Here is a 26,279-nt window from a genome sequence, read left to right as displayed (position 1 = left end):
CTCCTTTTCAAATGCACAAGTTTGGTGAGCCAAAGTCAATTTCCATCGAAGAGAACAAAAGATTACTCAAAAAATAGAAATCTGATGTTTGACGTATTGAAGGCTGATAAGATGAGATGATTTTACTTTTTGAAAATCATATTCTCTAGCATAAAAATTATGCATTTCTGACCTGTGATTAAACTTGACATTGAAAGAAAACAGTTATTTCTCTCATGTAATCTTTAAAAAAAAAAACACATTGATTTTTGTACAATTAAAGCCCATCCAAAAGATTACAACAAAACATTTTTAATAAATCAGGGAAATGTGTTTTGTATCTAATAAATACTTATTTTAAAAGAACTTCAGCAGTATCCCATAAAATATCTGGAAAAAAATATTGTCAATTGTCTTTATTGATTATCAATTGTACTGATCCACAGGGTAATTGGTGCCTTCTCCTATCAGTGCAGGGCATTTAGCTTTTTCTTTATCAAATCAATTTGTACGATAGGCAACCCCACCTTAATGGATGGAGGAATCAATTTATACTATTACACATTTAATTTCCTTTCCTTAAAAGAAATGCAAGTAGTGCCACCAAAGGGGGTTTGGTGGGGATCGAACCACCTTGTAATATTGGCTTGACCATCCTGGCCTGATAGTATTAGTTATGAATGTTTAGGCGAGAAAATGAGTCACAACATTCACTCATTTCCATGCATGCTTATGCCATCAGGGACCCTAATCCAGCAAAGATTTACCATCGTGCCCCTGGAAACGCCCCCCGAATGTTTCCTCCTCATTCTAAAGATAGGAGGGTGGATGGTCTCGTCCGCAACCACAAAAATGTTATTAAAATTATTATTAGAGTAGTCTGACCTTCAATAATGACTACAGATTACTGCACCACCCAGGGTCTGGTAAGCATTTTCCCGTGTGTGTCTGATTCGCTCCAGGAGGGTTATTTATCCTTTTAGGGAGAAAAGTGAGCACTGGGTAAAGCCACAAGAAGGACACAAACACACACAACACTTTAAGGAGCTTTTGTGTGAGAAATTTGGATTAAGGCCGTTCAGGTGCTCTGGGAAAACACAAGGGGGGGCAATCTCTCATCATATCTCTCATAACTGGCCTAAAATCCAAAAATACGACATGATCTGAATTTACACAATCACACTCAAGTAATAACTTATACCGGCAGGTAAACAGTAAAAAGTTACCAGTGATAGAAACCTGACCCAGCCACACTACCAACCCCACTGTGACCCACCCAGCATGACACAAACTAGCTACTTTCACCTGGAAAGGCTAAAGTGACAGCGTTACACGAATACATCACACTCCATAAAACTTTATTTTGAAGATTGTCTGGTGGTCCACAGGTGGGAGACACGGGACCATAAAACAGTCACCTCTGTCTGAAGGAATTTACTGCAACACCTACCTGTTTCTGGTTAAAGTTGAATTTAGTCCACTGGCACTAAATTAAAACAAGAATCTAAGACAACATAGCAGACGGAACACTGGACTGAAGACGCCTGCTGAATGATTGTTAGTTAAGCTACAAGGGGGAATACAAAGAGCACTGAAATCACACCCAGGATGAGCGTTTCGTAATGTAACAACCACAAACTTCAATGAGAGCCAGGATTTACGCAAACGGTAAAACAAAGTAGCTCAAAGGTGAAGTGGAAGGAAAATGATACACCGTTTTCAAACTCAGAATCTAAAGAGAGTGCCATGTATCTTGATTCAACTACATTCCCCACACTTGCTAAAAATAAATGCATCCCTAAGACATTATACTGCCACCACTGGGTTTTAACTCTGGGTGTGTGTCCAGCAACAAGGGCAGTGTTAATATATCACGTTTTACACACAAAGGGAGAGAGATTAATCTTGGTCCAGTCTGAGGAGAGCACCTTCTTCCACATGTTTGCCGTGCCCCGTACATGGCTTGTTGAAAACTGTAAATGGGACTTCTAATGGATTCCTACCTTAAACTGATCCATTAAAGCCAGACTAGACTGGCAGCGTAAATGTTTGCTGGCTTTCCTTTGAATAGATTCTTCCATTTGAGCAGTGGATCTCTGCAGCTCCCCCAGAATTACCATGGGCCTCTTGATTGTCTCTCTGATTAATGTTCTCATTGTGGATCGCCTTAGTAGGTCTGGCCTCCACTTACTAATTTGGTGGTGTTTGCAGCCTACTAACTGGACAAATGTATGGGTATTGAAGTTAAGGTTGCTCAATAAAAAAGAATAATAATAAAAAAAAAAATGTTTCAGATAGTAAATGCAAAAAAAAAAAACAAGTTTGGAACATACACAGTATATCTTTTTTGCACACTTTTCAAAATACACACGAAACTTTGCTCCTCTGCCACATAAAATCACAAAATACACTAGAATTAACAGATCAAGACCAGATTCAGGTGTGCTTATGCATAATTTGTTTTTACACACTCATTTATTCAGTCACGGACATTCTTACATCCATGTGGAAGATTTATGTTCACATGTCTTTAGCTTCTTGGCAATTTCCCATGCTTTAGTTATACAATGTCAGAATACACACACACACACACACACACACACACACACACACACACACAAATACTTTATATCTCCTCTGTTATTTTAATAATCTGTGACCTGAGAGTTATAAGACTCAATAGTCTGGTCTCTGGAAAGGCTGTCTGGATTTTAACTTTAAGCACACACACAGAAACAGACAGAGGTCCCCTGCTATGGTCTTTAGAGCGTATTCTGTCTGAGTGTGAATGTGTGTATGTGGGGAGCATACCATGTGTGTGTGGTCACGTCTAAGAGCGCTCGTTTAAAAATGCATCTCTCTGCATGTCTCTGTCTCATCATGGCTGATGATATCACTTTAACCGTCCTCGCAACGGGTAAACTGTGGCGAGCAGCGTTCAATACCGTGTGCTTGTGTGTGTAGAATCTAATTTATCCGTTGAGCAATAAATCATAAGACTGTCGCGAGAGGCATGGCTCACATTGCGCATAAAACACACACACGCGGACGGACAGACTGCCAGGAGTGTGTGCAATTAATTATTGTTAACTGGCTGCTAGAACGCGGAGTCTGGCACTGGGAGAGACAAAAATGGACATAAGGGGAAAACACATGTCGATGCACAGAATTAGACTTTATGGGGTTTGCCTTAGCGGGAAAGAGCTTCACAGAGATTCGGAATGTCACTTTAAAGAACAAGAACCACAAATCTTCCAGGATGGAGGCAACACCATAAATGCAGACTTACTCACAACAAGATTCGTACAAATAAACAGAAAATACCTTATAATAAATGATGTGACTTTGTAAATAAGCTAAAAAAGTGAATTTGCAAGTAACAGAGTTATAAGAAGACACTTTAAAATAGTACAGTTGCCCCAAGAAACTGGCTTGTAATGGGAAACAGACAATTTTCTGCTTCATCCTAAGCAATCGGCCAGAAACTGAACAATCTGTAGTTTGTCCAGTAAGTAAATGTACCGTGTCTAAGTGTGAAAAGGGTATTTTAACCACAACACTTTTCAGTGCGGGGGTTGCTGATGAGGGAAGACTCAAAGTTAGCTATTTGTATGATCGTTAAAGGAGCATTAAGAGAAATTTCATTTTATATAGAAAGAACAGAAAAATAGTTTTATGAGGAACTAAAGGTATCTTTTTAGATGGAGTATGGTATGACATCACACACCATCTCTCTGTGTTGTTCTCTACTCTCTTGTTTACAAATGTACGTACATGTTAACAGCTGCCACTCAGAGCTTAGCCCCTCCCTCCCAGAAAGAAATTATTTGGCAAAGAAGTTGTCAGATAAGGAAAGAGACAAAACAAGGATTAACATTGGCCTCGTGTTTCCAGGGTGGAGAGCATTTGGAGAACAGGAGCAGCTCCAGTTTGACTCAGAGCTAGCTTTTCTCTCATAGACAGTTGAGTAACAGCATGAAGTTGAGCTCTTTGTAATGCTACAATTGTGACCTGCGGGTTAATTGTTGGCGTTTGACCTGTTTTTGACAAATAAAATGTAAAATTGAATCGGATTGCAGGTGGAGTTTAGATTTTGGAGGTAGCGAGAGGCGTGGCTTGTTACACATCTCGTACTGGTCTACACACAGCTCAACAGCGCACCTAGTGGTGAAATTTTGCTTATTGAAGGTACGTAAAAATTAGGTCAGAGGAAGCCCCACAGTTCTGTCCAAGAACACACGGGATTAAGATGTATGTATATCAGAGTTGAACAAACAGAGATCTAAATACAGGTGTTCTGTGAAAGCACTTAAAAATTCATATCATGCACCGTAATTTGCAACCAGAAGTAAGATGTGTATTATGATTTCATGGTGTAGTTATAATTGATATCAGCCTTCTAGAAGCCTAGAGTTAAATGTAACCTGGTTCTATGAAATTATGTTTCAGAGAAAAAGAAGAATCAACATTCTGGACTCCAAAAGCAACTGGAGATTCAACTGATGCATCTCTAGTTGTAATTTTTTATTTACATTTTTTACTTCTAGCAGTCATTGTCCATTTTTCTAGCATTTAAACCCTTAAGGACACTTAATACTAGTAGATTTCATTGCCATATGTCACAACAAAATTGCATGTGCTACTTCCTTATTTCACTAAAACTAAAGAAAGGATGAACACAGTGAAGCCATGAAAAATGGGTAAGTAATGAATAATAACAAAAGTAAATGGAAAATACAGTATCACACAATATTTTTTTTTACTATTGTAACATACTGTGCCATGTTGTCTTTTCCTTCTGAAGCCTACTCTATTAAAGCAACAAAAACCTGTTGGTGCACTAACGTAACACGAATATTGAACAAAAACCAGGTGTTTTCTGATGAAATGGGTTAAAGCCGATTATCTTCATAAAAAAAGAACATTTCACTCTAAGTTAAAAGTATTGAATCGTGGACTTAGCCACCAAAGAAAACACACTGATTGTCCTTGCTGTATGATTGGGGAGAATCCTCTAAATGGTCAAAAGTTCAATAAAGTGATGTTTATGTCTGTTTTTAAGACTGTTCAAATTAAAAGAGAAATGGAGGTTCACAAAATCATTCAGAAGCTTACATGCAGTCACCATGGACATGATTTGTTTCATCCATTCTCCTTTCAGGGTGAAATCATTCCACAAATAACTTTAATAATTTGCCACTCTTCATGGAAGATTTAGCAGATTACAATGGGTTGGGTTGAGATGAATGAGATGACTTTTAAACATAATCCTAAAATGTTCAACAGGGTCAAGGTCAGAGCTTTGAAAGCCCATTCCAGAAGAACCCGTCAGCCTGCTTCAAACATTGCCAAAATACTTTTGTGTGTGTTTAAAATCGTTCTTCAGCTCAAAACTATGTTTAATTTTCTTTCCTTTGTAAGTCTTTGAATGTGAGGAATTTGGAGGTAGTCCCGTGTCTTCATTTTTACATCCAACAGCAGGTTCAGTGGAAAGGTCCCAAAATATGCTGAAAACAGTATGCTTGACAACTTATAAAGCGTTAAAAGTGTATGGTCTCGCCCCGGATGTTTTTAAACATACTTCTTGCCTTTGTGGTCAGATCAATCCTTGTCTTTTAATTACTTTTTTTTCTAGAGACAAAAAGTTTATTTCAGCTAAGTCGGCCGGTCAGTTAAACTTGCTTTTCTATGGACAGTAGAGGTAATGGTTTTCCAGCACTTTGAAGTTCATGGAAGGCTTGAGGGTCGGTGTTGGCTCCTGAACATCCAAATCAACTTTCTTTCATCCTAGGGTCTCAGTTTGGGTCTTTTTCCAGGCCTTTGCAAGTGGTGATACATCAAAACCTCAACGTTAGGCTCATACAGGTTTTCCTAAACTGTCAAAAATATATCTCTGGGCACTTGGTGGCAAAGTTGGTGGAGCAGACACACCATATGTAAAAGCCACAGTCCTCAACATGGTAGTCCTGGGTTCGATTCCCGGTCTTGGGCCATTTGCTCAATGTCTTCATCCTCTTTCCTCTCAAACTGCTGTTCAATAAAGGCTACCAGTGCCAATAAATAAAGACATAAATAAATATTTGAGAAACTCATCAGTATATTTCAAATGTTATCAACAACTAGAAGCAAACATCCCTTAAGTTAAAAGGTATTTAGGAAACTTTGGCACTATTTATGAAAACATTTAAGTACATGTCCACTATTTTTTTTAAATAACAAAAAAATCAATAAAAAGTCAAAATGACCATGAAATGTACTGTGTATCCATGGTGAGTGTATTTAAACTTCTAGCTGATACTATAATGTTCATAACACAAAACATCAAAATCAGAAACCTTGAAAAACATGACTATCAAAGAAAGACCAACCCATGGTGTCAAACTATTCACTAACATTATTCATTGATGCACAATAAACTGTCCCTGTATGTCTGATAGACATCGTAGCACCTCTGATGCATTTAAATCTCCAGAACATTGTTTTTTTGTTTTTTTTTGTAGTAACCAGACTTTTTTTTTTCTTCAAAGTTTCAAAACAGCCTGGATGTTTGTCGTCACTGACAAAAAGGTTTCATATTGATACCGATTAATGACGAAACCCGTCAGACAAACAGAAAGTGGAACTCACTGCAGAGACATTCCAAAACGGATCTGAAACATTGCAGTTTATACCTATCGCATGGGTTTCCCCATTCTATATTGTTCATTTCTGTAGAATTAACATTCAGCTAACTTGGGTGAATTTTGGGTTTCTCTTGCACATGTCTCAGCACACTACTGTCTTGTACACCACTTCTGTCTTAGTATTTGCCATGTTTATACCACAACTGGCAACCCAGTTAAGCAGGTGGTACAAGCGTTCGAACTCGGGTAACTCAAACAGGAGTCCACCTTTGTTATCCAGGTTTTCGTTTCATCAGCTTTCCTTGACAAGTCTTTCAAGGTATGGGGCTGTCACAGAGAGCAGGCGAAGAATGAAATGCTCTTTTTCTTTGCTTGCTGGAGAGTGGCAGATCCTTCAGACAGAAGAGAGCAGAGCCAAAAAGAACAGATGAAAAAGTGAGACAGGTCGGTGTCAAAACAGGCAGCCTTCTCACACTTTGTAGAGGGGAAAAAAGAGAAAAAAGACCCTCACACCTGAACACCGTCTCCTCCTTTTTCTTCTTGCCACCCCTTACCCTTTTTTAATTCTCTCCCCTCCAACAAGTGTGAAAGCGTGGGTGAAGGCAGCTGTGTCAGAGTGGGTGGGTGGGTCGTTGTGTGTGTGTGTGTGTGTGTGTGTGTGTGTGTGTGTGTGTGTGTGTGTGTGTGTGTGTGTAAAACACAGACACGATAACTTCCTCTAAACTTCCTGTGATTAGAGCTTAGGGGTTGTTGGGGACAAGCAGGAAATTAGAAACACGCACACACTCAGACAATCTCATTAAAGGGCAAATATCATACTTTGGAGCCATTAAAGCCATAAACAGAAAATATAAACATAAATAAAACCCAGTTGACCTTTCCATTGTTTTTCAAATCAGACAACTCATTTTAAAACCACTTTTTGACAAAGAATAAAGCCTCTGTAGCCACACAGCTCTTAAATACAGGAACTGAGCACCATATAAGGCTGGAGATTATCATCTGGGTCCCCAGCAACCAATGAGCAACCAATGAGAAAATGACTGCATTCCTGATAAAAACAATGGTGGATTGTTAAAGGGATAGAAATTGCAAAAGAAAGTATAAATAAAACTAAATTATATATATATATATATATATATATATATATATTAGGGCTGGGCAAGTTAACGCGTTAATTTCGCGTTAACTCATTAGACTATTAACGGCGATATTTTCTTTAACGCGCGTTAACGCATGTTGGTCACATGCTTTTATTTTGTGAAGGTCTGTTGCTGCGGTGTAGGGGTTTGAATCAGAACAGTAGGTGGCGATAATGCGCCAATAACCTCGCTGTCAGCCCAGCCTCAGATTCAAAGAGGAAGAAAGGTGCTGGCCGGAAAAAAACACAGCTGACATGCGGAAGGCGGTGTTTCCCGCAGGTACCGCGAGCGAGCTTAGGCGAGGCGAGGCGGTGAGTTGGCGAACGGAACAAGTTTTGTGCGAAGTGGAGCGGAGCGGGGGGGGGTCTGCATTGACGCCGTCGGTGAAGTTGCTTCTCGTTTCGAAGTATCCATGTGTTTTTGCCTGTTTTCCCCCTGCCATTCACTATATGCGCGCGAGAAAGCAACAACAAAAAACCGCGTGTCAACGTCAAATAAACGCAAGCATATCGAGTTAGCAAGCATTTCAGTTTAAAGTTCTTCCAGCATGGAATATGACAGAAACAAGTTAGTTGGAACCACTGCCAAGTTAAACTTTGGTATTGAACATAAAATGGTAATGCTGCTCCCTGCTGTTACCTCAGAAATTGCCTGTTTTTGGTAGATTTTTTCCCCATAAAGAGAATTCCCTGTCAGTGGCAATAAGCTTTAATTTATTATTATTGCTATTTTTTGTTTTACATGTTTAAGTTGAGCTTTACACTAAATATGTGTTACTGATAAGTGCTACAAATGTTACAACACTTTTGTTCATATGGCAGCAGAACATTAAAATAAAAGTGCTCTTTACACTACTTTTGAATTCATTCTTGGAGTTTGTAAATACAATGCGATTAATCGCGATTAATCGCGATTAATCAGTGCGATTAATCGCGATTAAATATTTTAATCGTTGCCCAGCCCTAATATATATATATATATATATATATATATATATATATATATATAGATATATATATATATATATATATATATATATATATATATATATATATATATATATATATATATATATATATATATATATATCTATATATATATATATATATATATATATATATATATATATCATAAAATGTGTCTGCCTTTCCAGCTTGTTCATTCCGTCCATTTTTTTTTTTTTCGTGTATGCCTAAATCCATACATTTAGTATGGATAAGTGCGGCACCAGCCAAACGAGTGTGTATGTATGGTTTTAAATTTCTAGCTAAAAGTTTTAAACTTTTTGCTCATGTTGCTCTCTAATTTGTAAGTTAGATTTTCCTCTGAGTGCCCGTGGGCAGTCAGCACTTTCTGTGTCATTCTTCATCCAGTCTGATTAATTCATGATACCTGTCAATCAAAATCACACCACTCAAGATCAGATGTGCAGACACGGATGTCACTCGAACATAGGAATGGTCTTCTATTTACAAAATAATAATTTCACAAAGCTTTAGCTGGGGGGGAAAAAAAAATGGATCGACAGATTTGGGTCTGATACATCAGCAACGGCAGTGAGAACAGGAGCAGAAATTACATCTACCTGATAGCTTTTTTAAAAAAAAAAAAAAAAAAAAAACTCTCTGTGGTGATTAGAATACAAACTGGGCTTGCGACAGAGTGCTTTTAAATCTCTGTGTACGGTTCTGTTTTTTAAGGCTCCAAGCTACAACTCACAGACATTTCTCAAAACTTCTTCCTCATTATCTAAATCACCATATTCAGTATGAACTTTCTGAGCTATCACTACTTTTGTCTTGAGTGGTTAATGTATTGCACACTGATGTTTAACATCAGGTTTCCTGCCTCAGGCTTTTTTTTGTTGAGTTATTTTGTCTTGCTTTTTTTTTTTCCTTTTACATAATTAGCTATTAAGCTATTAGTCTCCCCCTCCCCCTCCCCAAAATAATTTTCAAACAGACACAAATTCTAGCAAAAAGGGGAAGAAGGAAGCCGTTTTGACCAACATTTCATAACAATCAAGCTGAGATTTAATCAGTTCCTGACAGTGCGTGCATATGGTTATATGCAAATGTGGTCGTGTGAGTGTGTCAGGGTGTACATGCGTGTTCATGTAGGCAAGAATGAGAGAATAAAAAGAAGACAATGAGTGTATTCTCTCCTTATTACCACAAAGACTCGTTTACTTTCTCACACACTTACTTATGAGAGCAAACAAACAATCTTCATACACACAGCGCAGACATACAACGTTAATGCCTGTGAAGGACGCTAGGACAGTTTTGAACGCCTCAGGGCGACGTCTGAGCTTTCATTTCCTCTATCCTGCACAACGACTGACAGAAGCGAACACATTCACACAGCCCACAGACAGAAAGCACAATGTTATGAAACTTCACTTGCCCACAGGGACTCCAGCTGTAGACAACTCTAATATGCCTACTAAAGATTGCACCAACATTAGTCCACTCTGTAATAAAATAATCAAAGAAACGCAAGTCTGTTTTCTTGGCACAACAAAAACAGAAAAAAACACACTAAAATATCTTCCACAGACAATGACAAACATGCACCAGACACCCAAAAATGCAGACAATGGGTTTATGTGCAACATCTGAAGCTTTAACCTTTAACAACTTAAACCAAAAAAAAAAAAAAAACCACAGTAATGAAGTTTAAGTGACTATTAAAGAAGCAGATGTTACAATTTTAAAGGCTGGATACATTGTGAAGCTCAAGGGAAAAATCCTCCTCTGAAAAGGTCTGCCAAAATAAGAAAGAGTCAATGGAGTCTATTATTTCCTTAGATGAAATTCACTGTGGGATTGTGCATTAAATAACTGATTCCTTATATTGGAGGAAATATCCACATAGAACAACAGCAGTGTATAATAATGTTTGAATCAAAGCCATAAAGCAAAACAAAGAAGAGCAATTGGTATCCTCTCTGTTTTTCTCTGTAAGGTTCAAAGCTCCTTCTGCTGTCCCACCATCTTTCTAGCATCTCTCTGCGAGCAAACCAACAGTTGTCAGGTTCAACACCTTTAACAGTAAAGGTAATCCAAACACGGGCCGCTGGTTCCGATGTAAATCTAACGTTGCGTCATCTGAAGAGAAGCCCGCTCCCAAAAAAAAAAAAACACACCACAATAAAGATCCAGCGCCGGTGGCGGTGCCAACACCAGCGATGACGGTAATGACCCAAATCCTCCAAGACGGGTATAGCACCAGTGGAGGTAACATTACCCAAGCCAGTCAAAGTTACAGGCGAAGTGACTCAGAATGTATCTGTCGTTTAAACATAGTAATGGTGAAACGAGCTGTTCCATACGTAAAATATACGGTGCTGTGCCTTTTACTAGCTGATGCAACAAAACACCAACTTCGCGCTGCCCCTCAGATGGCGCTTCTCATACAGCAGCAGTGAAAGGACATCGTGTAGCAGATTCAACAAAAAATGCGTTGGCTAAAACTACAGAGGAACTAGCTGCGTGAGTTGCAAAAACAGCTGGGTGAACCCCAACCAGCCACATACAGTGAGGGGGTTGTCAATTCACGATGCTGTCAGTAAAAACCCCTGAGTGCTGTACTGAAGAACGTGGCTTCCTCTAATGCTCCAGATGCTGATAAAGCCAAAGGTCTACTGATAGCTGTTAATTTAACTTTGTGGCCCTCAGTCTCATGACAAAGGACACCTTTATGCATGTCGTCCTCAAAACCCTTGAAGACAAGAGAAAGCAACCTAAGATTACAACCAGGAAGGATGAAAATGACATCAGATTAAAGCTGTGTATTAATCGGCGGTATGAGTAAGGACAGAGTAAGAACTGTAGTCAGTTTCATAAGTAATACCCCCCAAAGTTGCATAAATACCCCGGCTGCAAAGCATGTAAGCGTGCGGAAATCAAGTCTACATTTAACATCCGACGATGTGCACCAGCAGGACACCCCCCGCCCCCCCACATGCAAACATCAGTAAAAACATGCAGACTGTGGGCTTTCCTGTGCTAGGGGGGAAGTTGCAGGTCATTGCGACATCAGTGCTTTAGATAAGAGCTCCTTCACACACCACGATTTCAGCTGAAGGGGTTTAGGTTAGATTTAACGCAGATGGGCTTAGAAGAATAGGACGCATATGATTACTTTCACTGTAAAAGAAGTGTCGCTCATGCACGACGTGAGAATCCATTTATGTCATCTGCAATGCGGTCGTCATCCTGCAGCACCAAGGAGTCTGCATGTAAACTGAATGCAACGCAGTCATGTGGCTGCATGCACAAGGAAGATTAGTAGATTTTGAATAAATCAATTCTCATATTAATCACTTTAATGAGAGTATGGATAGGCCATTCAATGCCCCCCCCCCTCCCCCTCTTCACTGGAGAGAAAAAGGCAACAGTGTACTGAAGATTAAATTTGTATTTGTACTTATATCCATAAATAAAATCATTAACATGGTGTCAAACATTTGATTGGTGCTTTAGCTCTGGGACCTGAGTCTCAGTCTTATCAGTGATTACAAACTTGCCTGTAAGGATGAGTGAACATGCTCCAAGTTAAACTGGTGCCTAACCCAACCATCATGAACAAAGTATAGCATGTATGGATAAACTAATAGATATAAAACAGGAAATGCCCTTCACCTTAAATATTTAAATCCCAAAAATACTGTGCCATATAATTTAAAGTGATCTGAAAGACCATTCATATTAAAATCAAAAACTTAAGTGTGATTTATTAAGTAATTTTTGGAATAGACCGATAAAAAGTAGTGCATAAAGGTAAATCCTATTAGAACTGTGTCCTCCAAAAATAATAGCTTGGTCTTGTTGGGATCTTTACCAATTTTGCACATTTAGAATGAAAACATTTGACGGTTCGTCTCATAGAAAATACTTCGAGCTCAGTCAGATTTGATGCCGTTTTTCCATCACAGATTGTCGCTTGGATTTAATTCTGGGCCCTTGCAGCAAATTGAAATGCTCTGGCTGTATCTTTAGTTGTCGTCTTGCCAAAAGTGAACCTCCACCCGCTTCACAAGTCTTCTGCAGCTTTTAACAGAATTGTCTTGCATTGCTAAAGGAAAGTATCCCCTCAACATTCTAACAGCACCACAACGTTTCACCATGCAGATGATTAGTTCATGGTGATAGCATTTTTGCATGTAAGCCAAAAAGTTACATTTTGATCTAATCTGACCCGGCCACTTTTTTGTCTCCATGCTGCTGTGTCCCCTTACATAGCTTGTGGGAAACTGCACACAGGACTTCTTATGATTGTCTTTTAAAAATAGCATTCTTATTGTCTTTATTCTAGAGAGGCCCAATTCGTGGAGTGCATGATTTATTGTTGTCCTGTGGACAGATTTTTGTACCTGAGATGTTGATCCCTAAGCTCCAGAGTTACCATGGCCCTCTTAGCTTCTTCTCTGATTAATGCTCTCCTTGGCAATTCTGGAGCGCATTGATTTACAACCTAATCCTGCTTTAAACTTCTCCTCTGTCTGGTGTGTTCCTCAGCCTTAACGATGCTGTTTGTTCATTTATCTACAGTAAACCTGTGAGGCCTTCATGAAACAGCTGTTTTATACTGAGAATAAATTACACACAGCAGGACTAATAGGAGACCCCCGAAGGTTGTTTGCTTTCAATGGATTTTATTTATAGGCATCAGAATAAATAGGGCCGAACTTCTGTGTGCCACATATTTTTAGATTCTTCTTATGTAAAAAAAATTGCCTGAATTGCCTTCCGCTTCTCCACTATATACTACTTTTGAGTGTAGCTACATGACAAAAAAACTGAAAAGTTTTACAAGGCACTGCATCTGTGTTTCAGTTGCATTTTGAAAGCTACTGTAAATTACTAAAAGCCTCACCTTGGGCAAACATTATTTGGTAAGCGCAGCCTTAAACTAAACTGCACAGCTCACAAAAAAAAAAAAAAAAAACACACGGGGGGCCCGTGATTTACTCGTTTTGATCTAATTCTGCATTCCCAACATGATTAACTGAAATCGATCAGCTGTGACGATCCGTCTCAGAATTCTCTGGATGATTTTATGGACGAGCGAGGAGCAGATGCTCTGCGAGCAGGATGAAGGCGGCAATTATTCAGGGAGGGGGGGGGTGGGTGGGTGCGGGCTGTCTTGACACGAGTGTTGTGACTGAAATATCGACAGAAAGGCATCGACCATTAATCGTGTATTGTGGACCAGGCGCCAGCACCCCACCGCTGATGCACTTTGGATAATAACTTGAATAGGAGCGTAATGCCAGGTAAACAGAGGGCCTTGTAAATACCTGCTGTGGAAATTCACTTTGGCTTCAGCCTGCTATTTGTCATATTTTTGCCTGAGGGCAAAAACAGTATACCTTGATTGTTTAAATCATGCAACGTGCTCATCAAGGAGAACTACTGCGGTGAAAGTTGATACACACAGTTTCTTTGGCAAGTCTGACAACTCTCTGTACGCACAAAGCAGAAACGAAGATCTAGTTTATCATTTATTCTCCCCAAGCTATGACCATTTAAATAAAACACAACAGTGAACTCTAAAGGTCCAAAATGGAAAGTTTAATTACAGCTAAAGCCAGATGTTTACATCCACTGTATAAAAATGTATTTTTTCTCTCTCTCTCTCTGACAGGAAATCAGGCGAAAACCTTCCAGGGTTTAGGTCAGCTAGGATCATTTCTTATTGCCAGAATTATACAATTATTTTCAGTTCTGTAAAAGTCAGCAGTGTAGAAACATTTACTTAGTATGAGGTAGTTTTCCCTCTTAGACTGTATCAAAGGGGTCAAACATCATCAGCAGTGTGCAAGAATTGTGGCCCGTTCTCCCCTACAGAACATGTGAAAGTGAGTCAGGTCCTATGGCAGCCTGGCTTTCACCTCTTTTTACCTCCACAAAATCTTCTAGGGAACTAAGATCGAGGCTTTGCAATGGGCAGTGCAGAATGCCATCTACTTTGTGGAGCGCACCAGTTCCCCCTGCAGCAAAACACTCCCTCAACATTATGTTGCCATGCTGTAGCATACAGATGGATGGTTAAGTACGGACATGCAAACTTTCTGCTTTTTTCACTTTACTAACAGTTACAACCAGCATCATTAAAGTATTTTGCTTTTGATATGGGCTTCATATGCCAATTGTGCACCAAAACATTCCTTAAATCTGAGCGATGGAACCATTCTTCTCGATTGTTATGATTAATGGCTATTTCCATAGCATTTGTGGTTTCATTTATTGTTTAAACAGGTGAACATGCCACCTTCAGACATTGCACCTGACGATGAACCAGACTTGCGAAGGTCCAATATTCCATTCCTGATATCTTGACAGATTTATTTAGATTTTTGACAAGGAGGATTTTGTTTGAGTTGTTGCCTTAAAATATATCCCCAGTTGTGCCGGTCTCATTTATTAATCTCATCAATGTCGTAAATTAACCTAAAACCCAACCTAAAATCTATTAGAAGCGCAACAAAGCCATGAAATCATCACACCTTTACCAGATTGTTTAAAGGCATTATGTTTGTGCACAATTGTTTGGCATGTTATACTTTCGAAGATTAACTTTAATATTAAACGACTACAGAGCACACAATCAGTCCAAAATGTTTTGCCTTACTTAGAATACTTTTACACCTATTGTGTAACCATTAATGTGTAGAATTATTATGTAACTTAATGAGTAATGACAATTTTGCTCCCAGACACTGTTCAGAGAGGTTCTCCGTCTTCCTTTACTGTAACTTTCCCATTTAAGAAAGGCTCACAAGTTCTCCATAGGGTTTGGGTCAGATGAGAATGGGGATCATAGCAGGTGAGTAAGTGGGCTAGCCACACAATGAAGTACTTTCAATACAAGCAATGGAGCATTGTGCAGCAAACAAATTATGGTCTTCTTTAAAAGATGCACTTTTGATTGGCAGCAGGTTTGTGAATTTATTCAGATTCCATCTTCAGCCTTAAAGCAGCCAACTAACTCATCATTAATACTTTCACCACACCTTCACCTTTCTGGCGTCTGAGTCACATTGGCACTCGGTGTCGGTTACTAATCCAGCCATGGGCGAATCCATCTGGTCGTTCAAGAGTCACTCTTATCCAATCAGTCGGTAGAACATTTGAGAAACTTATCTTCAGATATTTCTTAGCCTAGTATGGATTTTTTTCTTGCACAACAGTGGTCAGATTTCTGCCTTTCTTACCTTGGCCATGTCTATGAGCAAGGAACAGCTTGTTCTTCTGGACACTCCAGGTAGGCTGCAGTCCTGGATTATGACAACCGTGGAAGAGAATGGGTTCCCAGTAACTTTTGATTCTTCTTAAAACTTTGGCACTTACATTAATTACATCTTATTTTCTCAATGTGTTTTTTGCAACCCTGTTGAAATACACAACAATATGTTTGATGGTTCTGTGATCCCCCCCAAATGTTTTGGCAATTTTAAGAGTGGCTTATCCCTCTGAGACGTTTTGCCTGAGGAATAAAAGCTGCGCACACCATAATACCATAATAACTCATGCACACCATAATATAGGGTATTGATCTCCTTCGGCAACATCCTCCCTCTCTACATAAATGCACACCAAATGATATGTTTAAATCCACTAATCCAATAAGCATTCAAAATTATACATCTTAGGGTAGAATAGTTTATACATAAAAAGGATATGGTTAAAATGCTCACTTGCCTAATAAGTGTGTGCCCAGAGTAGTAATCTTAGCAAATATGAACTGAAAGTTACAAAACAAATCTGTCTCCCATAATTATGATATTTAGCAGTTAGGAATAGTTTTGGTAATCCTAGCTGACATGAAATAGCAAAGAAAAATCAGTTTACGACTGATTACCAAGACTCTTGATCTTACCCAAGCTTGTCTGTTTTACGAGGGGTGTAACAGAGAGCAGGGATTCACTATCGTCAGCCCTCTAATTAATGACGTAGGCAAAGAAAGATATTTACCACACCCTATCTCCTCTTTTCTGTAAGAGCTGTCAGATCAGCTTCTTTCAAGTGTGCAGGGGTGGATTAATCATGCGATCTCAACCCAGATTAGTGCTCCTTAAGTAGGTCAAAGATATACAAGAGATTCAGGTGTGAATCGGTAATAGGAGCAAAGGTATGCAATGTTCACACCCATCTAACTGCTGGTCCACCCTTAAAAAAGAAAAACCCACACAAATATACTCGTATACATGCATAGACGTGCACTGGTAAAGAGTTAAGTTCTTAAGGTTATCTAACTGATACTGCACCTTAAATCCTGTCATCTCTCATTTGATATCCAGCCCCTCCCTTCCTCCTTACCTTCTTTCATTCCTTTTTATTCTTCCTTATAATCTCTGTCTTATCTGTTCTGATGAATGGCATAAAAAAAACACCATGGCCTTGTTGAGCGAATGGAAATAACCGTTGTCCGTGCCCAGTTTTTACTGCAAAAAGAACATCTGCAACTGTTCACCATGTATTTTACAAAGTTTCAGAGCACTTGGGTCAAACCACAAGTAGGTTATTCTGACATGTCTTTTACACATAAGCATCAATGGAAAATGAGCCAGAGATGCAAATTAATGTTTCACTACAGAAGTTGCCCTTGGCCTTCTCACTATAGCCTAATTCTGTACACATTTTAACCTGTACAGAATTGCTTTATTTATAGATATCAAAACTTAATTTTAAAAGCACCTCAAAAACTTAGATCAGTGGAAAAAGTAAGAGAAAATATCGTCAATTAGAACAGCTTGTCATCTGAAATCGATGTGCATGAGGGGTGAATTCAATGTCACTGCTTGGCCCTACAGTTCAATGCAGTGGAGCTTGGTGCAAGTCTTAAGGATATCTGGTCCTATAAACTGAGTTTTTCAGGGGCACACTCAAGGGGTTACACTTGTAACCATACCCCAAAATATATGTGTTATGGTTACAGCAACCACTCATAGTAGTTGGTTACTTTTTTGTTTTCTTTATTACATTATACATCATGGTAAACATTCCTTCCGAATCGTAAAAAGTGGCAATCCACATATGCATCTGTCAGAAGGAAGCTAGATGTCATTACACAGCATATTTGAAATCTGGCAGAGACTTGTTACCAATTTTTCTAAAAGAATATCGAGGACAAATAATGTAAAATTGGATTCCTAACCAGAATTTTTTGTTGTTGTTGTTATGGAATCATTTTCTCCCTACCTGTTCGGATTTTGAACAGAAGCCCCAGGCATATCCATCCTTCATTCTGGGTCATTATACCTTCTGAACTTTTGTCAAGTCATCATTTTACAATCTATTAATATTCCTGAGCAGTGAGATGGACACATAGTCAATAAGACAGGGTGGGGCTTGCCACTGTCTAAAACCTAGAAGCTGTTTGGCACGTTACAGCTGGGGCTGTTTCTCATGGTTTTCAAGCATCTTCACGCTACCCAATGATAATATCTGATAATGGCTATATCCCGCTTCCTTCTAGTTTAAGTTATTGGTTTTACTAGTTAGTTTTTGTGTTTGTTTTATTTTCTTTGTCAGTTTGTTGGCTGTATGAGTGAAGGATGTTTGCATTGCTTGGTTTCACTGGTTTGTTGAGTGACCGGTTAGGGTGTTCTTCAGGTTCACGGTCTGCTTCTTTTTCTTTCTTTTTTTTTTTTGGTTTCTTTGGTTAGATGACTGGTTGTTCTATTTCATTGTTTGTTTGATTGCCTGGTTTCACTGGTTGGTTGATTTCATTTGTTGGGTGGTGGCTTTTGTTGGTCATTAATTGGTTGCAGGGTTAGGTGGTTAGTGTGTTGGCTTTGCTGGCTGGTTGTATTAGCAGGTCGGTTAGTTTTGTTGGTTTGTTGTCTGCTTTCATTGGTTGCCTGTTTGGCTAGCTGGTGTCACTGGTTAGCTGGTTTCATTAGTTGTTTGCCAACATTGGGCTGGTTAGCTGTTTGGTTTCACTGGTTAGGTCAGCATGTTTCATGGGTTGTTTGATTCCATTGGTTTGTTCTTTTGATGCAGATATATTGCAATGACGATTTCAGTCGTGATATTTGCCTCTTTTCTTCTTTCCTCTCTCATCTGTGCTTTCTACACTTTGTGCCTTTAGCAATTATGGCAATACCATTTGTGTCCTGTGTGAGCATCAGCAGCCACAAGACTCTGGCCAGCTTGGTAAACATTACATCGGCGTGTGCAAAAAAAAGCAAGCTAATAACAATTGGAATATATTACCTAACAATTATTACACTCCAAGTAGTTCTATGCGATATAAATATAGCACATACTAATACTGTGATGACAATACATCTGAGATATATTGTGCAGAACTTGTGGGTTGGTGCTTTTGTACATTGGTTGTTTTCTTTGCTGCCAGGAGGGGCAGACAATATGATACCCCTAAGTTGCTGTTTCGTTATTAGCAAATTTGCCTTGATGAGAAGTAACAGAAAATACTGGATTGACATGCTGCATAAAACCACTCTGATACTCATGGTCTTAGTGACACCCATGTCTAAATAAAAATGACACACTGATATAGTAGATGCTCAGTCATACAGGACATGACCATCCTAAGTGCATAGGTCAAAGGCAACTGGATTTCTCTTGTTTCTTAGAGACATTTCACAACGTTTCATTATCCTATGCGCCAAGTGGTTAAGATAGTTCAATCCTCTTAAGATTTTGTTTCTAGTTGCCATTCTTTGAGTTAACCAAAGCCAAGTCATACCAAACCTCATTACTATGTTCTAGCAACACAATGCTATGTAGTTTATTTGCTCCCAAACAACCAACTGAGAGTTGCCTATTGTTCAGGTTCTTCTTCAAGACATTTCAAAAGCTTAACATTTATGTTTTGAAATCAGACTAATGTAATTGAAATATAGGCATGGAGACTAATATAGCAACAGAAAAAAACTTAAATGTAAAATGACAGCTTGAAAAGGAAGAGACACGTATAAAAAAAGAGGATGAGATGTGAATTCTCATCCGTAAAAGCAGCAGTGAGTAAAATAGCTCGATATAAATCACACATCACATGCTCAACTGCATGCTCACACTTATGCTTTCAAGATTTATAGAAATTTACTTTGAACTTCTTTAGACCGTTACGCAGATAAGAAATGTTAAATTACCATTCAATTACACTGTGTGTGTGTGTGTGTGTGTGTGTGTGTGTGTGTGTGTGTGTGTGTGTGTGTGTGTGTGTGTGTGTGTGTGTGTGTGTGTGTGTGTGTGCGCGCACATGTGTGAACGAGAGAATGTGTGAAAGTGTGCAGGAAAAAAAGCCAACATCAGACAGGAGGAGGGATAAGATTCTTTCCACCTGTGTGTCATTTCCTTTCTCAGTCTTGCTCACTGCATTACCCCCTTTATATGCTAGCACCATAATTCTTGCCTTACAAGACTTTTTATTACTTTAGTGTCTTTCTTCATAAGCCTACTGTTTATCTATCATTCTGCCACAGCATATCTCTGTCTTAGGGAAGAAAAAAAGAACTCTACAAAAGAAAGGAGATTAATGGTGTCAAACGGAGTTAATTCAGAATACATTGTCACTAACTGATTATATTAAAAATGAACCTGCGGGGTGTGATATTACTGATACATATTAATGTAACATTTCCGGTTGTTTTGTGCTGAAAGAAATTGAGAGCCTTCAATTTGAAACTAGTAGGCAGTCATTAGACAAGTTGATGGGTATTTTGTTGGTTAAGGTGACATATCAGGCCAACTGAAGGCAACATGCTAGGTTTGAGGTGGTTTGCCAACAGGAAGTAAGTCTAACAAGGTAAAAGTGATACAGGCCTCAAGTGAGAGAGGTGTGAACAATGAGAGTGGGGACAGCAATGGACTCCTATAGGTTTGATTACCAATACTAAGAATTGATAACTATCAGATAAATGTCTGCTAAACATTTATCGGTATGACAAGCCGATTTAATTTGAACTGACACCATTGTATCTTGCTAAAAAGAGCCAGAAGCTGTCCTGAAAAAGTGAGTTTTAGGATTTGATTTTAAAAGACTTAGATCGGGGGTGAGGTGTATATCCAAAGGGAACTGGTTATAGTCTGGGTGCTGCCACTGAAAAAGCCCAATCATCTCAGTGTTTGTACCTTGTCCTTGATATATCTAATAAAAACACATCTGAAGACCTGCCAAGCACACAAAAGCTTAGTTATTCAGACAATGTGGGGCCAAGCCATTAAGTGCTTTAAAAGCAAACAAACAGAAGCTTAAAACATATTCTAAAATGGGCAGGAAGCCAATATAAAGAGGACAGAACAAGAGTTTTAGGAACACATTTGGAGGTGTCGGTTAGAAGGCGGGCAGCTGAATTTTGGACAGTCTGAAGGCGACTGAGGGGATGACGAAAAGGGACCAAAATAAAGATTGCAATAACCAATTCTGGAGCTGATAAAGGGATGAATGGTCTTCTCCAGATCAGGACAATTTAGAAAAGGTTTAACTCTGACCAAAAGACATAAATGATAAAGCTTGATTCTATGATGGAGTCATTTTGCTTATGCAATTTGAAATCTTTGTCAAATATTAAACCTGAGGTCTTAACAGACCTGTTTAATTTAACAGAGAAAGTTCAGGTTGGAGGTAAGCCACTGCAGAGCTGTGCCGCAAATACCAACATACCTGTCTAAACAAGACAGAAGAACAAGAATGATCAATTGAATCAATGGCAACAGCGAGGTCTAACAAAACCAGAACAACAGAGCACTTTGCATTAACAGACATAGTCATTTCACTATGTAGTTTTAACAAGGCAGACTCTGTGCATTGTATTGATATGAGTCCTGACTGACAGTTTTCTACAATATCATTATCTTCAAGAAATGCTTGTAGCTGTAGCTGGATTAACACATTTTTTTTTCTAAAACCTTCAGTAAAAGGACAAACTGTTCTAAAATTTGACAAAAATCTAAATGTCAAGGTGTATTATTCTTTTAGAAGAGATCTGATCAAACCATATTTGAATGCAGAACTGGCACAGTTCCAGAGGAGTTGATGAAAGACAGCAGAGCCAGGACCTACAGTATTACAAACATATTTAAAACAATGTAAGAAGAAAGTCATAAGGGCAGTAGACGTCATGTGGAAGGACCGCTGACTCTATGTACTCGTACAAAGCTTTCAATAATCTGGTGAAGACTCTGACTGAAAAGGAGCCTAAATAGGTAATGGAACAGGTGCAGGTTATGGAGTAAATGAGGTGGCACAAGTGAGCAGAAGTTTACTTGATTGCATGCTGAATGTGACTGAGCAGTATACAGGGAGGCAAACTGTCAGATCATTACAGAAAAAAAGTCCTTTGGATAAGGTTCATGTAAAAAGCATTAGTGACAAAGTAGTTCTGTCACAGGACAGCAAGGTAAATCATAGCAGCAAAGCGCTTTACACTACAATCAGTCATTCACAGACACACATTCACACCCTGACGGTGGTGAGCTATGTTAGTAGCCACAGCTGCCCTGGGGCAGACTGACAGAGGCGAAGCTGCCACACATCGGTGCCACCAGACCCTTTGACCACCGCCAGCAGGCAAATCGGGTGAAGTGTCTTGCCGAAGGACACAACGACGGAGACTGTCGAAGCAGGGGATCGAACCAGCATACCCCCTAAAAGTCTGTGAAAAACATAACACAGTCAAATGACCCTGGAAAAAGTAGGGGAACAAGTACTTGACACTAGAGCTAGAGGGTAATTCCATAACAATATATATTGATTGATAGACGTGTAGTTCAATAGAAAAAAAGGGATAAATAAGAAGTTCACTAGAAGAACAGTTTTCCTTCCTTTTGCATTCTAGTCTATCATGTAGCTTAAAACTACAGTCATTCCATCCTCCCAACCAATCATTAATACAGACCCGGGGACACTCATTCACCAAGCTTCAAAGAGTTCAGGTAGCATGTGTTCTTTTTTTCTTTTTTTAAGATTTACAGTTTTGGTAAAAAGTTGGTTGACTAAAGAGTTGTTTGAATTTTGTGTTCTTTATTTAAGAATAGGTCCTTTAGCAATAGCAAAAAATGGCAAGGGGTGCACTTAAAATATATGTTTTGAATTTTCGGCTAATTATCAATATCAATCCATATGATTTTAATTTTATCATATGTTTTTCTATATCACCCAACCCTACCTGACACCTATCTTTTTCTCAGTGGATATATTTGTTAACTGCCTGTTGATATGAATTTCACCAGAAGTTAGTAACAACTAAGATAGTCCATACACACACACAGACAGAAATCATACCATATAAACACATCACAAAAAGAAGCTACAAAACGGTATATGAAGCCAAGAAAAAAACTGAGCACCAGTCACAGAAAGGTTCAGAAAGAGCTGGAACTAGCAGGTAGTTTTTCCATGAAAACAAGAAACATCATGGCCTCTATTCATGTTCAACATGCAACACTCCACTGTTGAAGAAAAAAACCATGCTGAAGTTTACTTCAAGTTTATTGCACAACATTTGGACAAGTGAATGAAATACTGGGAGGATATATTTGGGTCAGGTGTTAATTTACTGGTAAAGTTTTGATAAGAATCCGAAGCTATAACGAGCATTGATTTTTAAACCAGACAATGGGTCCTAAATACATATCCATGGAATTCAGTTGGTTTCATTAGGCAGTTAGAACAGGCCAGTTAATCATCTGATTTGAATCCAGCTGAAAATCTATTGAAATGCATAGAGTACATAGATGAGGCAATCTGAACTTTGAGATCTTAAGGCGGTTTGTTTGGAAGCATGAATAAAAAATCGCACCAGAGCAATGCATGTTTATTTCCATAAAAGAGATGCCTTGAGACAAAGCAAAGTAATTAGTAAGCTTAAGTAGGTGTGTTCAATATTCCCTGAGCTATTCCACTAATTATAACAAATTTCATCTGAATACATAAAATTATTACTTTGTCTTTAATAATATGATGGATACATCTAATAGATTGTACGTGTAGCAGTTTGCCATGACATGTGATAGAAAGTGGATCTGTTAGTATCAGCAAACTTGAGCTTTAGTGCCCAGGGGCCCCTGAAAGGGTACTTCTACTTGGCCAAAAACAGTCTAAGGGGATCAAATGTAAAAGCTAGAAACAAATATTAAAAAAGAACAGCAGTAAAAATTTGATTGCCTAACCTTCATATCTATATTTGCAATAGAAAAGCCATTGCTCTGTAAAATGCAGAAGCTTCTTCAACTGCTTACTTGAAATTATTTATTTGGTCTGTGCAGTGGGCCATACCATAAAAAAGATACAAATCGTTCTTAAGAAGCATCTAAATGAAACATTCATGAGTTTTTTTTTTTTCTTTCTTTCTTTCTTTCTTTCTTTCTTTCTGTTGTTGCATTTTCGAATTGTTGGTCCAACTGATTTTCTAACAAATCTGGGATCTAAATACCTTCTCTTCATCCTTGGTCAGAACAACATACAGCCTTCATCTGTCGCTCCATGCTGAGTAAAAATGAGGAAAGCCGATCCCAGAGGTGGATTTTCAACCTTTAAGAGGTTATCATGACCATGCAGCATTTAAGTTTCCAAGCAAAGGGCAGTGGGTTGGGTGGCAGAGTAACTTTACCGAGGCCCAAATTGTCTCCTATTCGTTCCTAAAGCACCCTTGAGCAAGATATAAAATGCCCAACCTGTCTCTAGGGTGCTGTAATGTTGCAGGGGCAGCAATCCAAAGGGGTGAGGTGAAAAAAAAAATCCACATTGAGGATCAGAGTACCACAGAAAAGCCTGCAAGCTAAAGTCACCAAAGTTCCACGCCTCACCTCACCACAAAACACTCTGGTGGCAAATTATCTGCCTTGCCCCCCCTCCTTCTGTCTATGTGGCACTCTACTTTTCTCTGCCTTATGCTTTCTCTCTCCTCCTGTCCTATTATGGACATAGCAACAGTGTTGCTGTCAGAGCGACTAAAGATTTGATTCACTGTATGTTCCCGTCTCAGCGTGCGTGTGTGTTAGATAGCAGATAAGAGCCATATATAAACAGCACTTGAAAGGAGAAATGTAAATGTTTAAAAGTCACCGCTGAACACAGACCATATCAAGATACCAGCGAGCGAGACAGAGAAGAGAAGAGCAGATTAAAAGCAGAGTTCACACCGGGAGAAGGAGCACACCGCAGACAGGACTCAAGTCAGATTCCAGCCATCAATAAGGCTTAGTGGAATTTAGCATCTCAAAGCTATGCCTCCAAACTCCTTAATCTGTTGCTGAATGCACCAAGTTCTGATAAGCCCGAACAGGATGTATACGATACCTGTGTGCCTTGGCCTCTTCCTGATGAAAAATATTTAATGACAAGCCAGTGTTCTCAGATATACAATTGTTCATTTTTGTATCCAAACATAAATTGAAGCACAGGTGATGTTCTTTGATCATTACAGATGATCTAAATGGTCACGGGGCGAATGGAACCAATTTTCAGCTTGACCTGCTTGATCTTTGAGTAGTCGACTGATACGCTAAAAGCTAATTGGGCTAGTAACAGCACTTCTTTAGTGTGGAATAGTTCCCTGAAAGAATATTTAAACTGCGATATTTCTAAGATGAATAAGATGTTCAAGATACAGTGAGAGGAAGTACTGATGGTGTAAGAGGATCCTGAAGAAAATTGTTTATGCTGCTCATTTTACAAGCAAAAAGATTTCTTCTGTTAGCTTGTTTTTGCCAAACTTAAATGTTATTATTGAATAAACCAAAGGAGTGTTCACTTTTTTTTTTTATCTATATTATATTTGACTGCAATAAACTAAATTCCTTGTCTCGCAACTTATCTTTGATGCTGGAATGCGCTGCACTTTTACAAAACCTTAGATTTAGATTTAAAGTAACAATATTTTAAGCTAATGTCGAGGAAGGCATTATTGCCGTCTAGTGGCACTAAGCATGGGTCACTTGCCATGATCAAGGCATACCAAGTGTTTTTAGTTACAGTTTAATAATGGATACAGTGTGAAATTCTTTTATTGAAATGGCATACAAAGGCAGTAATCAAAGTTTTTTATGGCTGTAGTGTAGAGTGACGCAGTATTGAACCCCCCACCCCCATCACCACCCCTCCTGTTTTTGTCACTGGCAGTGTTAACTTACACGATAGCCAAATTACATACGTATTATACGTATGTATTTAATACGTATGCAATAACCTTGCCTTACAAGGTTATTGCTAAAAAAAAATTAACTTATAATTTGGGTGGAACAAAATCTACATTCAAGAATAATAATGTTTTACGTTCTTATTTATTGTTTCTTACAAAATTACCTGTACAATCGTTAAAGGCAACCATTCCATTCCTATAGTACAAATATAAATTAGGCATTTTTGTACTTTATACATTATTTTTTTGTCCAATTATGGAGAAGGGCACTAACTACACGCACCAACTACACAATTGTATTACTATAAATTAAAATAGCCATAATAAAGTACTCAAAGTTCATTAGCGATGTAAGTGATCATATTCGGCAGGTGGATGAAGTCCTAGAATATAAGTTATAAACATAAGTTATATAAA

The 26,279-nt window shown here is 38.7% G+C and overlaps 1 protein-coding gene across 5 annotated transcripts in view; it reads right to left on the bottom strand.

The window, feature by feature from the left end:
- The window catches only part of trps1 (trichorhinophalangeal syndrome I), a 165,356-nt gene that overhangs the window by 97,896 nt on the left and 41,181 nt on the right, over positions 1–26,279 (bottom strand). The gene's annotated exons all lie outside the window — the stretch shown is intronic.

This window comes from Fundulus heteroclitus, unplaced genomic scaffold, assembly GCF_011125445.2.
Source record: "Fundulus heteroclitus isolate FHET01 unplaced genomic scaffold, MU-UCD_Fhet_4.1 scaffold_187, whole genome shotgun sequence".
NCBI lineage: Eukaryota > Metazoa > Chordata > Actinopteri > Cyprinodontiformes > Fundulidae > Fundulus > Fundulus heteroclitus.
Note: the sequence above shows the minus strand (reverse complement) of the source record. Positions and strands in the feature narration are given on the sequence as shown.